The 15,581-nt window shown below is 47.0% G+C and overlaps 1 protein-coding gene across 4 annotated transcripts in view; it reads left to right on the top strand.

Moving 5' to 3' along the window:
- Positions 1-15,581, top strand: part of PDK3 (pyruvate dehydrogenase kinase 3) — a 1,369,253-nt gene that overhangs the window by 368,097 nt on the left and 985,575 nt on the right. The gene's annotated exons all lie outside the window — the stretch shown is intronic.

Raw genomic sequence — 15,581 nt, forward strand, 5'->3', positions numbered from 1 at the left:
GCATTCATTTGTTGTTCGTTTAATCTCAGCAGGGTAATAAGATCTAAGGCATCTTGCAGCAGCACTTCTCGCTCTATCTGTATTCTGAAAAAAAATGTATTCATGCCTACTTGCATATTGACTTCTTATTTTTCATTCAGGATGGAGTATATTGGGGATCTTCCGTTTCTGTTTTTATACAGCCAGGCAAGCATTCGCCCTGGTTTATCTTCTTGAGCGTGACTTCTTTCTAAATATTTTGTGTAGTTGAACTTACCCTGTCTGTCCCAGTGTGTTAAACATTCCTGTCTCAATCTGATTTCCTCCTTCAAATTTTCTTTCCCAGTATCCCTGTATTTCAACTTCCAATAATTTGCTTTCTGTGTGGCCCTTAGGTCATTAGTGATGGTTTTCTGCACTCCCCAGCTGTGGCTATCATCTCGCCTCTAATTACCACCTTGTATGTTTTCCCAGATCGTGCCTACATGTTTGACATTTCTGTCATTAAAGGAATAGTGTGCTCTAAAATATTATTGGCTAAAATGATGGCCCATAATCAAAAATATCTATAAAAAATATGTTTAAACAATGTCCCTATGTAAAGTTTTGAGCAAATGAAGCTCAAACTCAAAAATGTGAAGCACTAGGAGGCATCCATTTTGTGAAATGAATGAGCCTCCTGTGCTTGCCCTTGCAGCACTAATGAAGCAAAAGCCATCCAGCTTTAAAAAACAAAAGCTACCCCTGGGTGGCTTTTGCTTCATTGGTGTCAGAGACCAGAGAATGCATGCAGGAAAGCTGCATCTAGGTAAGTGCTTATTTCTTTTTTTAAATAAGCACTAGCTGCGGTTTTCTTTCTAAGTGTTCCGTGTTGGAGGAGCCCGGAAAACATAGAAAGAAAACCGCAGCTTTTAAAATGTTGTATTTATGTTTTCAGTGGCTTCAGCTTGGAGTCCCCTGGGCTCACCAAGCTGAAGCTTTCACTCAAAGTGAAAGCCGCTGGAGGCAGAAACACAACACGGGTGTGTTTCGAAATACTGCAATGTTTCTCACTACGGCAGCTTTCGCGTGGAGTCTCCTGGGCTCCCCAAACCCTGAGGAAACCCAGGAGACTTCAAGTGAAAGCATCCGCAGTGAGAAATACAAAGTTGTTGTATTTGTAAATGTTGCAGTATTTACAAATACAACAACGTTGTTATTCTCACTGTGGCCGCAGTCAGAAATACAATGTTCTTGTGTTTATGATTTCCGTGGTTTTCCAACCACAGCAATCACAAATACAACGTTGCAGCGCCTTTGCTTTATGCTTTCTTTTTACGTTTTCTGTGCTTCCCTGTGCTTGGGGAGCACCGAAAACGTAAAATGAAAGTGAAGGCAGCCTCCTCAGCTCATGTTGAGCTCTGCTCTGGCTGCAGTAAGCAAAAGCTCCCAGTAAGGGGGCCTTTGCTGCTTGTTTAGTGCCGCCAGGGCAGAGCTTAACATGAGCTGAGAAGGCTGCCTGAAATGACAAAATGGATGCTCGCATGTAAACGCTTTGAGCCTCATTTGCTCAAAAGTTAACATAAGAACTTTCATTAAAAATGTTTAATGTATGTTTTGGATTATTGCCCATCTTTTAAGGCAAGAATATTTTTGAGTGCCCTATTCCTTTAACTTCCATAAACTCAACTGTATGTTGCCCGATATGTTCATTAAACACCTTATCTAGCAGTGATTCCCTTCTCAATCTCCAGGTAGGTATGGGCGGTCGTGGGGCACACACCCTCCATTCTGTTAAGAGGGGTGTGGTCTGATAGAACCCTAGCCTGATATTCTGCGTCCGTGAATTCCATCACATGTTCTTCTACTGTGAACCAATAATCAATTCTTGTGTAGAGTTTATGTGGGGCTGAATAGTGGGAATATTCTCTTTTGTCCCTATGTAGTGTCCTCCATATGTCTTTCAACCGGTAATGATTCAAGAGTGTGTTTAGAACTTTGGCTGGTGGGGCAGGACTTTTGTGCTTCCTGTCAGACCAATCTGTTATGGGATTTAGGGTGCAATTAAAATCTCCACCTCATATCAGGATTCCTGTTCTGTAGGGGCTTAGCCTTGCATACAATGACCTAACAAAGACAGTGGCATCATGATTGGGGGCGTATGTGTTTAATATGCATACCTGCCGGTTCTCCAAAATGCCATGTAACATAACCATCCTTCCTTCGTCATCTGTCTTAGTGTTCAATACTTGAAGTGGGATAGCCGTGTTTACCCAAATAAGGACTCCCCTTGAGTATGTGGAACTCACCATCACCCCCCCCCCCCCCTAAGCGCTAGCCAGCTTTTTTGCTTTTGTGCATTCAAATGTGTTTCTTGTAATAACGCAATCCCAATTGATATACGTGAACACCCTTTGACTTTTCACAAAGTTATTTAGACCACGGGTATTTCAGGTCATTATTCTTACCCTATCAGCCATCATACATTGATTTCCCAGGTACTGGTGGGACTTTTGAACCGCCCTGAATTCTGTTCTGGATCATGTGTAGCACATTTCCAACTATTCCAACTATACCAGACTTCCCACCTCTATTCCCTCCCCTCCCGTTACCCAACACCCCTGCTCCCCAACATATAACAAAACTTCCCTGAACTGTAACTGTCCAGCAATGCGATGCATGCCTAGACTTTTCCCGCTTCCGCTCCTCGAATGCCCAGTCGATAGCCGGGGCTCCTGGTGCCCAATGGGTGGGTACAAAACAGTACCCTCTAAAAAGGATATGGGGTAGTAGATGGACTAGTCTTCCGTGTTTGGTCTGAGTTGCTGCTGCCATAAGGTACTGCTCATGGCCGCAGGGTTGTTGTCACTCTCTGTGTTGGCTACACTCCGATTGGTCTTCCTTGGCAAGATCTCTAGCGTCAAATTGTTCAAGCTGTCCAGATAGTCTATTAGCTGCAGTAGGGCTTGCTAATGTGTGTCTTCATTTCGCTGTCCCTCTGCTAGCGGTGGGATCTGTGCTCTATCCATCCAATCTTGGGCTTCCAACGGAACAAAGAACAAGGCTTTACCATTGTGGAGGATTTTCAGTTTGGCAGGGTAAATTAATATCTATTTGAGGCCAGCTTTTTTCAGTCTCAATTTCATAGCAATAAATTGTGCACAGTTTTTCTGTACCTGAAAAGTATAGTCTGGATATTTAGCCAGCTTGGCAGAGGCCCTCTGTATGTGACTCCCATTCATTCACCTGTGTTTCCAGCTTGCTTGTATGCTCTGCCAGGTCATGTACATCTTGCCTCAACAGGCCTACGTCATTCCTTACTCTGTCTATTTTGGATTCTAGGGTGGCCTTTAGTGCAGCAGTGGCATTTAGGATCTGCTGATTTCCATAGTTTGCGGCTTCATTCGGTCCTTTAGTCTGTTCCTCTTCTCCGTTTTTAGTTTTGCCACCCATGGCCGTCTCCGGGCACTTTGCAAAGGCCTCCATAGTGGTATGTTTGCCTTTTGTCTTGTTGTTTTTTGCTGCTATTAGTTCTGAGTCGTGACACCAAGCCACCTTGCTGCGGTTTGCTCTCTGGGGCTTTTATTGCCATTAGGGCACAATAGCCCTTCGCTCCTGGTTTCTGTATCAGGGACTTTTTTGGCTTGGCTAGTTCTCTTTGGCCCCTTTTGCGAGGCGTTTCTCTGTAGTTCGATACAGATGATATTGTTTCTGGAGCCAGGACAACAACCGGCTATTGTATTATAGTATCATAGGTCAGCCGATGTCTTCTCTGCGCTTACTCCCGGTCTCTCTTAATGTCGTGTTGACATAGGTTCCTGGTGTATGTATGTACTATGTGCCCCACGACTGTAGTCGTTCCTTGATGGTCTTGATGTGCTTACGTTACTCAATGGAGGCCCTGTTGAGCTCTTATACGTGAGGAAGTGTGTGCCCTTCGAACCTGGGCTTCTAGTTTCCTGCTGGGGGGGCGGCAGCGTTGGTTACCACTTATATAAAGTGAGGACAGTAGCAGCGTGCTTGCACAAATGAGTTGCAGCCTTTTTTATGAATCTTAGCCACCCCTGTTGGCTACATGTACACCTATAGTTATCTAGCAGATGCTGCGTGTTGTGCATTCTTTCGGTGTTGTTGTTGCAGGGAGCCTTACCCTTGCCCCCACTGCTCTCTCGCTGTCAGCGTTAGGGATTTCCTCCCCTCACTTAGCTTCCTTACATGTAGCGGCCCCTGGGGCACAGTCAGTTCAATGGGCTTTGTGAATCAAATGTTCGGAGCTCGCCAGCTGATCTCTGTATGCCCTCACTCCTTAATATATCTTGTGATGGGGCCATGTGGGGATAGTGTTTCTAACTGGCTTCTCCAGGGGTCCAGGATATGTGCTCTGCCAAACCTCCTGCCCATCTGGAGAGCCGGCTCCTCTCTCCCGCTCCCCGCTCCATACCGCCCCTGACTTTTGTTGTCTGCCGTTGAAGGACCCGGGGCCACGCTGTCAGACCCCAGACATAGGCTGCACCGGCGTTGCTGGTGCATCTCCTCACTGCGCCCAGTGCTCTTGCTCCGTTTCGGCACCAGAGCGGAGCACACACTGCACCAGAGCTGTCTCGTCAATTTTCTGGGCTGCACACCTCACCAGCCCGACCCAATCTGTCTGCTGGGACTCTTATGGCTCCGGGCTACAATCCTTCAGGTTTGGCACCCTGGTTGCTCTGCTAGGGTCTCTTCACCTTCCCACGTTTAGGGGTAGCCTCTCCTCAGCCCTCTGCCGCGTCGTCGGGGACGCACTCCTTGTATCACAGTTCGCCTCCACTGATTGCTCCGGTTTGCTTCCTCTTTGATGGATCCAGCGTCTTCTCAGCTGTGTGCCGGTACAGTCCACTCTCCACTTCAGTGCTGGCCCAACCCTTTATCGGTGTTGTTCACCACTCCAGCCCGCCTTGACTTGATTGTCAGGCCCCTTCAGGTTCCTGGCTACACACTTTCTTTCAGGGCTTGGTACCTTGATTACGCTGCACACCCACTGGTGACCTTGTTTCGCCGAGCCGCTCCTCCTCCTCTTGTTTCGAGCCGGCTACATGTGCTTTCACTGCTATATCCGTTTGGAATGCCCCACGCGTATTTTAGCCTGCCTCCTCCGATTCTTTAGGCATACATTCCCTTCTGCAGCTCTGGCGGCACTTCTTGTCCCATCTGTATCTTCAGGCCATCTCCGACCTGCAACTGCTCTGTCTTCCCGACCTTGTAGGATCCACGGGATGCCTTTGTGGCTGCCGCCATTTTTCTTTCTGGCTTAGAACAGCAAGAGGTGCTTTTCTTTCCATGTATATCTCAAACGGAATAAGTTGGGCTAAATGAGTTGCATGCCCAGGCCGCTGGAGTAGTTATAGTGACGCTTTGAAGTTTCTGTTATACCTTTGTGCCCTATTAAGCATATCTTTGGTTGGATCTGCAGGATCTCCTCTTGAACACGTCCTCTCTACATGGCAGTTAGCCACGCCCGCCCGAGCCACGCTCAACATGCAGAGAAAAGAACACATCTCTGCCATGAGAATAAATGTTCACTGGCTCCAAGTGCATGAACGGATGCTATTCAAAACCTGGTCAGTGACACACAATGCCTCAACAAAAACTGCTCCCTCATATCTATCCGGAATTAAAAGAAGTCTAATCCTCCAGACTGACCAGGCTTATACTCACTCATCTGGACCTTCAAGCGATCATATGTGGGAGGTTCTATTTTCCCGTTAATGACAGCTAAACATTGCAACACCTTCCCACCTGCACTACAAGCCGAATAATACTATTGGGCCTTCAGGAAAGCTTTAAAAACATGGAACACCTGAACAGTGTCTTTACTTCAGCTTTGAACTGTCTTTTTCCTTCCCTTAACTCATGTAACATGTTGTAAAAGCGCCTTGATGCCCTTGGGTTTAGCATCCTTTATAAATGTGAAAATAAATAAATGTGTCCCGGTGTTGTGTTTTTACCTGGCCCTGTTGGGGAACACCTCTGACTTACCTGTCCCCGGCCCTTACCGCACAATGAACTGTTGGACTCAGACAGGCAAAAATAAGACCCATAACAGCCAATAACTGGGATTATGAAAGGCTAGTTATACGTCGTTTATTCTCCATACACAGGTATGGATATCTATTGGTATGTATGTATATAGATATGAATAAACAACACCCAATAAACATACAGTTGGTTATACAAGAACATAAAAAAGAAACATCATCACTGTCAAAGCGGCTGCAGAAGACACTTTCATCTTGGCCACTACGACACTGCTTAGTCCCAGAACATGTAGGCAAAGAGATCATGCGCAATAAAGGGATCTGGAGCGGAGCGTCCTCCCAACCAGCAAAACTACATCACCCGGGGATCCAAGTTTGGACTGGTTTTTCGGCTTACAAGCCTCTTCTCTTTATGGGGGCTTTTACCCGCCTCGTTAAGTTATGGCTGCCCTCGGCCAAAGAGCAAATCACAAGTAAATGTGGCAAAGAGTGGAAAAAACCAGCCAGAAGTGGAAAAACCCAGCTCTCTTCTCCTTACATTAATTCCCCGGACCCTTTATCACTGCACCTGCATTGCGCTCCGACTCCCTTTTCAGTTCGTCCTTCAGCGGAGAATACCATAACTGTTCTCCACATTAAGTCCATTCGGCAACAGTATTTACGTGACCTTGCTTTGCCTTTGCTACTAAGCTGCATGTCTACTCTGTTTAGCTCACAAAGCCCACCAAAAGCGTAGGCTTTATTACAGTGATAGAAGTTGAATGTCCAAGATGACCGCACGCTGACGCCATGTTATTTTAGCTCATAAGCATTACACTCCACCCCTTGGACAATCAACTTACATAATTCAAAGGAGGAAGAGCTGGAGGCACCCATAATCGTCGAACCATACTCCACAAATGCGGGATGCAAGAAGCGCAGCAACAAAGACCTACTATTAATGTAGAGACACCAAAAAGCCTGGCAAGCACTGCCTGCAGGTCTTCAGGAATCCATGCAAACACTTCCTCCCACCAACGGGCTGCCAATTCTTGCAGTGATTTATTATGCTTTTCAATCGATCTAGAATGGTCCCCCAGATGAAAACAACACATTCTGTCCATTGCTTTGCAACCCAAATTATGCTTCAAAAACAGGTAATCTATTGCTGCTCTGTTTTGCAGAATAGCTTTCCAAAAGTTTCTATTATCTAATAACAGTTTAGTTAAAGCCTGTGAAGTCTCATTAAGACCCTTAACTACAAGGCACGCTAGCTTAATCCTAGTTTTATAGGGGGGGGGGGCGGTGTGACGCGGTGCGCAAGATGGCCGCAGCCTGAAAGCACTCCGATGGAGGCTAACATATATGATCGGAATTTGCCCTTGATATCGTGTTGTTCAGCCGTGATTCGGGAGCTGGGCTGCGGCGGAGAGTGTCAGGCGGCGCTGGAAGAAGTGGCAGTTTCGAAGGCTGTCAGTTTTGGGACATTATCGGGAGATCAGACCCGGCGATCTGTGGAGTGTCGTCCCCCCAACGCTGAAGGCCACGGCGGGCCCTGAGGCGTTGCTAGCCGGTGTTCCAACTGTGAGCCGGGACGGGTCCTTGCTGGCTGAGGCAGGGCGACTTCCGAGCTGTGCCCCCGCTCAGTGTTGGTGGACATCCCCTACCCCGCCCTTACATTGTGGTCGGCTCCGGAGCTGGTGATCCCTAAGGGGCTCTCCCGCCTGCGATATGTGGAAGTCGCGGCTCGGAGGTGAGCTTCGGCACAGGCTCCCGGAGGGTCGGTAGGGGCCCGCGGGGATGAGGAATTTATTATTGGTGGTGATATACTCCCCCTGGCCTCCCCCCCATCCTGGTGTTACTGGCGGCCTGCTCTGTCCATGTGGCGGTGCCCTGTGGGGTCTTCGTCCTACGGCCATACAGACAGACCTCTCTGCAACTGTACTCAGGCCTGCTGGGGTCAGTGGGCGGATCCCAGGTGCGTCGCCCGGTGGCTCTTTTTTCCAGGAGTGCTAGTGGGGCTGGAGACCTCCATCCGTGGTGGCTCGCTAGGGGAGGCTTTGCAGCTAGGACTGGGCTGGGGCCCTGAGCCCCCCATGGAGCTGTTTACCCACATTGGAATTTCCGGTCTCTGCTCCTATATGTGGAAGTGGGGGAGAGGCGGCCCCGCCTTGTAGGCATCTACACCTGCCCAGGTGTCAGGGGTGAGGAGCCGGGGCTGAGGCGTGGCTTGGTCTGGTTGGTGCCCGCCTTGAGTGGGGGGGGCACCACGTCTCGTTTGTGGTCCCTCGAGATTACCTGGGTCCCCCAGACGGCCTGTTCTTGCCCTCGAATGACACTTTACGCTTGGCTACAATTCCTTTTGGTGGGGCGCACTGGGGGAGGCCTGGGCCTTTGTCGACTAAGGAGAACCTGAACTTGCCACTCTGGGGTACACCTTGGTCCGTCTCCATGGAGCTGGCTTCTTATCTTTAAACAGTCCTCTGGGTGCCTGCCTGGCATGGGCAATCAGAAAAAGTAATCCAGAATGGAGCAATACGCCAGGCAGGACCGAGATCCGCCACAACAGGACCTGGGCTCTAACCCTTCTCAGATCGACAACCAAACTTTGCTGGCACTGAAGGGGAGTACGGACAGTTTTGGCGCAGAAAATTGATGCATTATCTTGCAAGGTGGACATATCTGCAGTCCAGATTGATACGATGTGTGACAGAATGGCTGAAGCCGAACATAGAATTAGGGACGGCGAGGCCAAAATAGCATTGCTCCAGCGAGAGGTCGCCTCCCTTCAACAAACGGTATGGAAAGTTGTAGCTAAGAATGAGGATCTTGAGGGGAGGTACAGACAGAACAATATAAGGATAACTGGGGTGGCAGAACCTACCCAGATTGATAATATGGAGCTATACGTGGAAAAGTTATTAATGGAAATCCTTGATAACCACCTGGTCTCTAGTGACTTCATGGTAGAGCGAGCGCAACTCTCATTGGCGAACCGGCCTCCCCTGGGTGCTCCAGAGAGAGCCATCATTGCCCGCATTTTCAACTACAGAGACCGTGATACGCTGCTGAGGGTGTCGAGAGAGAAGAAGACTTTGAGTTGGGGCTCCTCTACAATACGGTTATTCCTGGACTTCAGCCAGCAACTGGAGGACTAGAGGAAACCGTTTCAATATGCTAAGAACATTCTTAAAAATAAAAGGCTGTTCGCTACGCAATGTTATACCCCGCGAAGCTTAGGGTGGTGCACAACGGCAAGACCCTGTTTTTTACCTCTTCGGACGCTGCCGAGAGATTTGCAAATGAAATTCCTGATCCGGAGGTGTCCCCTCGGAGCTCCCCCTGATTAATGGGGAAAGATGTGCTGGGGGTGTGAAAATACCAATGGCACTGACATTGGAGTTCAGAGCTCTGTCTTCTGTCTCTGCAGCAATCTCTTTGTGGAGGCACAACGCGCTCGTGGTACATACAGTGACTTTATTGCAACTTTAAGAGCAGCACCTTCACATATCAGATCTATAAAGGAAGCCAATTGTGCCTGTTCCATGTCTCGGGTAAACATTTCTGGAGTTGGTGGAGTTGCAGTTCTGAAAGTCCTGAATACCTTTGCTCAAAAAGTAATTGTTTGAAATTACATGTTGACGTTGTAGTATGGAGCCAGACCAAGACAGTCGATAGAGATGGGATTTGGGTCCCTCATCCAAATATATGGACATGTGCATGCTAATGGTTTGGCAGCATGCTGATGATTCACTTTTTTGAACATTTATAATTCATTCCATTCTTTTTTAACTGTAATATGGTTGTTACAAATTGAGACAACTGGAAGCCAAAACCATTTGCAATTTACGATATGTCCAACATGGTTTGAACACGGATAATGAAATGTATGTTTTCCTTTGATTTAGATATGTATTCCTTATCAGTAATGTGTGACCTGAAAAGCAATAATCTGCAATGCATGTTCAAGTAAATGCCTTGTTGAGATTCATCCAAACATCACCCTAATCCTATAAATAACATATGTGATAACTTCAGTGGTTGATGCTAATCTAATAGTTACCACAACAATATAATTATCCATGTTACTAATACCAGTTACCGCCACACAATATTCACCATATGAGCATTTTGGCTCGGGATTGTATTTATTGCCCCATCTCTTGTATTTACAAGACCTTTAACAACCCATTACAAAGGTTGCTATTCAATCCATATTTTGGGATTATTAGAAATCCTACAATCATATTTGTTTTCTTATCCTTTTATATTTTTTTTTATCGTTTAACAATTTGGCACAAAGGTATGCTATTCAATCCACATCTAGGGATTGTTAGAAATCCTACAATCATCTTTGTTATATTATCCTTTCTTTCAAAATATTACTTATCAATTAACTATAAAATGTACCTTTTAATATGTCATAATACCCACACACTGAAGTTAATCCGTAACTTTCACCTTATTACCTAATCAGGTTCTTCATTTCCTATATCAACAAATATAACTTTACGCTTTGCTTCTCTCAGCGGCAACGCTTGCGCATGCACGTAACACCATTTTCCTTTAGTGCCCATGCGCGTGACATCACACGTGCTGGCGAGGTGTAAACACTACTCGCCTGACCGAGCGCGGTCATCATTTCTTGCAGGCATCCTGCTGGGATATATCCCGGGAAACACAGAATACGAGGTATGGTTATTCCAACCTTGATGCTCACTGATCCACCATGGATATAACTTTGGGGCTAACTCACCTTCCACCATATCTGCTATTCCAGGTATTGGGATCTCATTATTGCAATGGAGATTTTTTTAAACAGACAGGCCAACATGCCACACTAAAACGCACCCTAGGGTGAGAGAAAGGGTAATTCCACTGTTAATGTGCTTTACTGCTATACCACCAACTTTCTATGCATTACTGCTTATTTATGGAATTCAAATTGCCAATTGCCAATTGGGCATCAATTATAGATATATATATCTTTTCAGGCATTTAAGCCCGGAACCATGATGGTCTAGAATATTGGTATATGAAAGGCACTACAATACAACCATATAACCAACTTAATTCACCTAAGAAGCTCTACAAAAGACCTGCTAGGGTAAGAATCTTTTGCCCTTGCTCCAATAAACTAACAGTCCAGAGCTATTAGTTCTGTACTACCAAATGAATCTTTGGGTCCTTCTGTATACCTAGAATTGATTCTTTCATTCCATGTCTTAATGTGTAGGATTCATCCCCATAACTATTTGGTGAGTTTTTTAGCGTTCTCATTTTGCATGATCTTTAACATGCACAATAGGTACATCTATGTTTGGTAATGGGTCTCACCAATACTCAAATATAATGGCATTTCTCCACTAATCACCACAGGGATTAAACCATAACAATAACATTAATTATTGGTAAGTAACCCTTCTAACAAAGTGAGAATCTCACAGATACTATGTTAATTGAACTATGACAATGTGCTAAGTAATTTTACGTCTTATTTCCCCACTTTTGCTCTCGCCCTTCATGATTGTCCGTGCCTGATTATGGGTATGTACAACCGTTTATGATGTTATTTACAATGCATACCTGCCCTGAATAATCTTGTTACTCGCACAATTACATTACATATTATTTATTTATCACTTGATTGTTATAATTCAATACACACCAACAATTGTATATATTTTTTCTGTTGAGGATGATTGAATTGTTGCAAATATATCAATACCAGCCTTGAGAACGAACGACTGGTCGAAACACGTGTCGGCTGTGCATACAATAAATCACCATTCACATATCAAACGGCTTCATCTATAATTTTTGATCATATTTTTTGATTATGTTTTGGAATTCGAAACTTAATTTAGAGTATTGACTACTGTAACTTCAAGTATGTTTGCGCAGTATAACTACACACCGCAATTGCTATTATGTTTCCAGACAAGTTAGTACCTTGCTGACATCTAATGTTCAGATTTACATATTATGTGCAAAATGGGGGATGATTGAATATGTCGCTATGGGAGATAGTCAACGTAATCAAAATGGCCATTCTTCCTAAATTGTTATATATATTTAGTATGCTCCCTCTTCCTCTGTTAGGAAATCTGCTTCATAAAATAGTTTTCTGTGGAGATGGTGGGAGATCCAGGATCCCCAAGGGTCTTCTCATGAAGCGTGTACGCTGGGTGGCTTTGGTTTCCCTAATGTTGCTTTATATCATAGACCTCTCGCATTATGAACTTTCCATTTTTGGTTGAAGGATGATGGTGTCGAATGTTCTAACTGGGTTGCTATAGATAAAGATTCGGTCCGCCCTGTCCCCCGGATTTCCTACTTAGTATGGATAAAAATTGGTTGGTGATCAGACCCTGCCCTTTATTCCTCATGCTCTGAAGGAATGGAAGAAAAGTTGCGAGAATGGTGGCGTGAAATGTCTTTTGATTCTTCTCTATTGAAACATCTGGCTATAGGGTTTGATAAACATACGCAGTCCTGGTCTTCATGGCAATCTGCGGGTATTCGAAAATTGGGGCAAGTCGGTGATGGTGTTTCTATGCTCACCTTTGAACTCCTGCTGTTTCAATATAACTTGTGAAGTACAGAGGTGTCTTATTGTGTGCTTTGGGCTATTTTTGAAACTTTGTTTTCATCCCTGATTGCTTCTTTACAGGATGTCCCTTCTGTTTTACATTTGGCCAAGAGTGTGCCTTTTTCAGCTTCACTAATGTACACACGTCTTGCTCCAATAAATCTTAACAGTGCTTTTGACCATGGAAGGGTTGTATGGTGCTCTGATTTGGGTCTAGACATTTCTTAAACTTTTATTTTTCCAGAGAGAGTTACATGGGAACGGCAGCATAAATAGATAGCATTTCGCACTATTAAACAATAAGTATAAGTGTACTAATACAGTGTATTACATTTACAATCATTTAATTGGGTAAGGGGCATCTTCGTCTCCTTCAGGTAACAAATCCAACAGGTACCCCCGAAACAATGACCATATGTCCTTGGGTCGGCACTTCTGTGGGACAGTTATGATGAATTGCTCCTTGCTTTCATTTACCATGGACAAATCTTTTAAAAACTGTTCTCTTTTTGGGGCCCATGCAGATTTCCAGCATTTCAAGATGTTCCTCTTTGCAATAGCACAAGCGATATTGACCAAACGTCTGGTGGTCTCAGCCACCTTGCCAGTGTCCCCAAACAGGTATTTTAAGGGGGTGGGAATAGCCGGGATGCCTGTTATGTCTTCAAGGTACTCCTACGTCCCGTCCCCTTTCCTCCATACTTATGGGACATCTCTCCGTCCTGTGGGACGGGACCGGAGCACTTTTGCAAAAAACATCCACATTTTTTTCAAAAATTTGTCCCTCCTCTCTTTCCTGCGCAGGGCCCGACACGCGGTCGTAACCCGGCCCACCTTGGCTCCGCCCCGCACATTGCCCATCAGTCCTTTTCTCCGCACGATCGGGGCCGGATGCACTTGTATCCTCGGAAGATTTTCTTCCCTTTTTTCCCTTCTCTGGCTCTCGCTAGCGTTTGTTTACTAGTCTGTCTATGGGCCTCATTTCACGGTAGGCGGTAAGGGTTTACCGGTACCGGTATTTTACCTGTACCGGTAAACCCTTACCGCCTTACCACGAGGTCCCTTTGCGGGTTGGTACATTAACGCCTGCTTTGGGGCAAAAATGGGAATGGGAAAGGGCAATGGAGGAAGGAGGAATTACTGCCTTCCCAACCCTGGAATAGGGCGATAATTCCCCTTTCCTCCAAGGTGGTACCGTTAAATTACCGGCATGAACCATGGCGCTAGTAGCGCCATCGTTTACCGCCTGCCGTGTAATGAGGCCCTATGTCTTTTAAACTAGAATTTCCAGACTGTTCATCGTGTCACCGTCGCTTCGCGAGGGCGGATCCCCATCCTCTTTGTTTAGAGGGTTTGGGTCCGGAACACCGTTGGGACTCCTGTTTTTACTGTCACTCCCTTTCGGTCTGGGCACTTCAATGTTGGTTGGAGCGGTGGAAGGAGGTGTTCGGACGCACGCCTCCTTCGCATTTTCAGGCGTTCATCGACGAGAAGAAAAAACGCCCGGTAAGTTCTTTAATTTTCAGAGCACCCCGGCCGGGGGATACCTTCCCGGGTTCCTCTCGAGCCGGGAGGGGCGTTGATCGCTCTGTTACCGGGGTTCGCCCTGAGGTGCCTGTCGGGCCTAATAATTCTACCAGAGTTTTCTCCGATGGTCTCCGTAAGGGGCCTGTGAACACCGGAATACGCTCCGAGGCCCCTCCTGTGGGGGCTGTTTGTAGACCCAGTTCTACTGAGTCGTGGGGTATCAGAGCTTGCTCTGAGGCCGCTCTTTCGGCTTCCCTCAAAAACAAAACCGGGGTACGCCCCGAGGTCTTGGCTGGGCTTGAGGTTACCGAACGGATGTTCGAGGCCCGTGCCGATAAGGCTTCTACCGGGCCTAGGTCCGAGGTCCCTCGTACAGAGGCTAAGGATACCAACAGTTCTGAGGGGCCGAGCAAGGCCCTGTCGATGACAGCGCACCGTTCCCGCTCTTGTGGTGGCACCAGATCTGTTGAGGGGGCAAAGAAGAAAGTTTCTTCCTTTACCGGCAGTGCCGAGGCTCTTCCTTCGAAGGCTCAGTTGGCGGTTGGTATGTTGCAGAAACATTCCAGGCCTCATAGTTACCGGCTCTGCCTAGGTTCCTTAAGTTAAGGCTAAAATTAAGACCCCTGATCCATTGACGGGGACCCCTGCCTCACTTCCTCACGTGCCGCAGTTCCGCTCAGATGAGGACAAAATGGCGGCCGTTCCCGCCACGACCATGGTGGCCATTTTAGGTACTACCCCTACAACTACGCCACCGGCCCATGGTGTAGGGTTCGATCCTTCGGGTGAACCTAAGGTCCCTTGTGCGCATCCTTACCGGCCGGTTTATGATTGGAACGCCCGGATGCCTCTTCCGCACAATGTTTCGTTGCCCACCGGGGCGGCTCCCTTGATTTATGTGGATACGTCCGCGGAGGGGCCGGTGTGGCACCCTTCCCCGTTACGTCCCTGGATTTGTCCACCTCATGAGAGGCCTCCGCAGGTTCCGAAACAATCTCCTGAGGACACCCTTTTCAGTAAATTTCAAGCGCTTATGCGCACCGACCCCATGAGGGAATATTTCAAAGGGCTTTTCAAGGAGATATGTCCACCCGTGCCTCCGGCTCCACCTGTTCCGACGGTGGTTCTGCCAGCGCCTCCCTTGCCCATGGTGCCTCCCCCTGCGCTTCCGCCTGTGCCACCATTGTCCCCAATGGACAAGGCAGTGCCTGACACGGCTCAGCAGGATCCTGACCTGTCAGTTGACCCTCAAGGTGATCAGGACAACGAGGACCTGCCCCGCTCTACCAGAGCTTTCCATGACCGGGTACTGGACATAATGAGCTTCTTAGATGTTCCAGTGCCCGAGGCACCTGCTCCGCAGGAGGGCGTGCTTACTGGGGCGTTCACCTTGTCTCCTTTGGAGTGTACTGGCCTGTTCTTGCAGAAGGACGTTCTGGCCGAGGTCTGAAGAGTTTGGGAAAAGCCACACTCGGGACTTTTTGTCAATAAAAAGATTGACGCGAGGTACA

The sequence above is a fragment of the Ambystoma mexicanum genome, chromosome 7p (assembly GCF_040938575.1).
Source record: "Ambystoma mexicanum isolate Mex_15411 chromosome 7p, UKY_AmexF1_1, whole genome shotgun sequence".
In the NCBI taxonomy this organism is placed as follows: Eukaryota; Metazoa; Chordata; class Amphibia; order Caudata; family Ambystomatidae; genus Ambystoma; species Ambystoma mexicanum.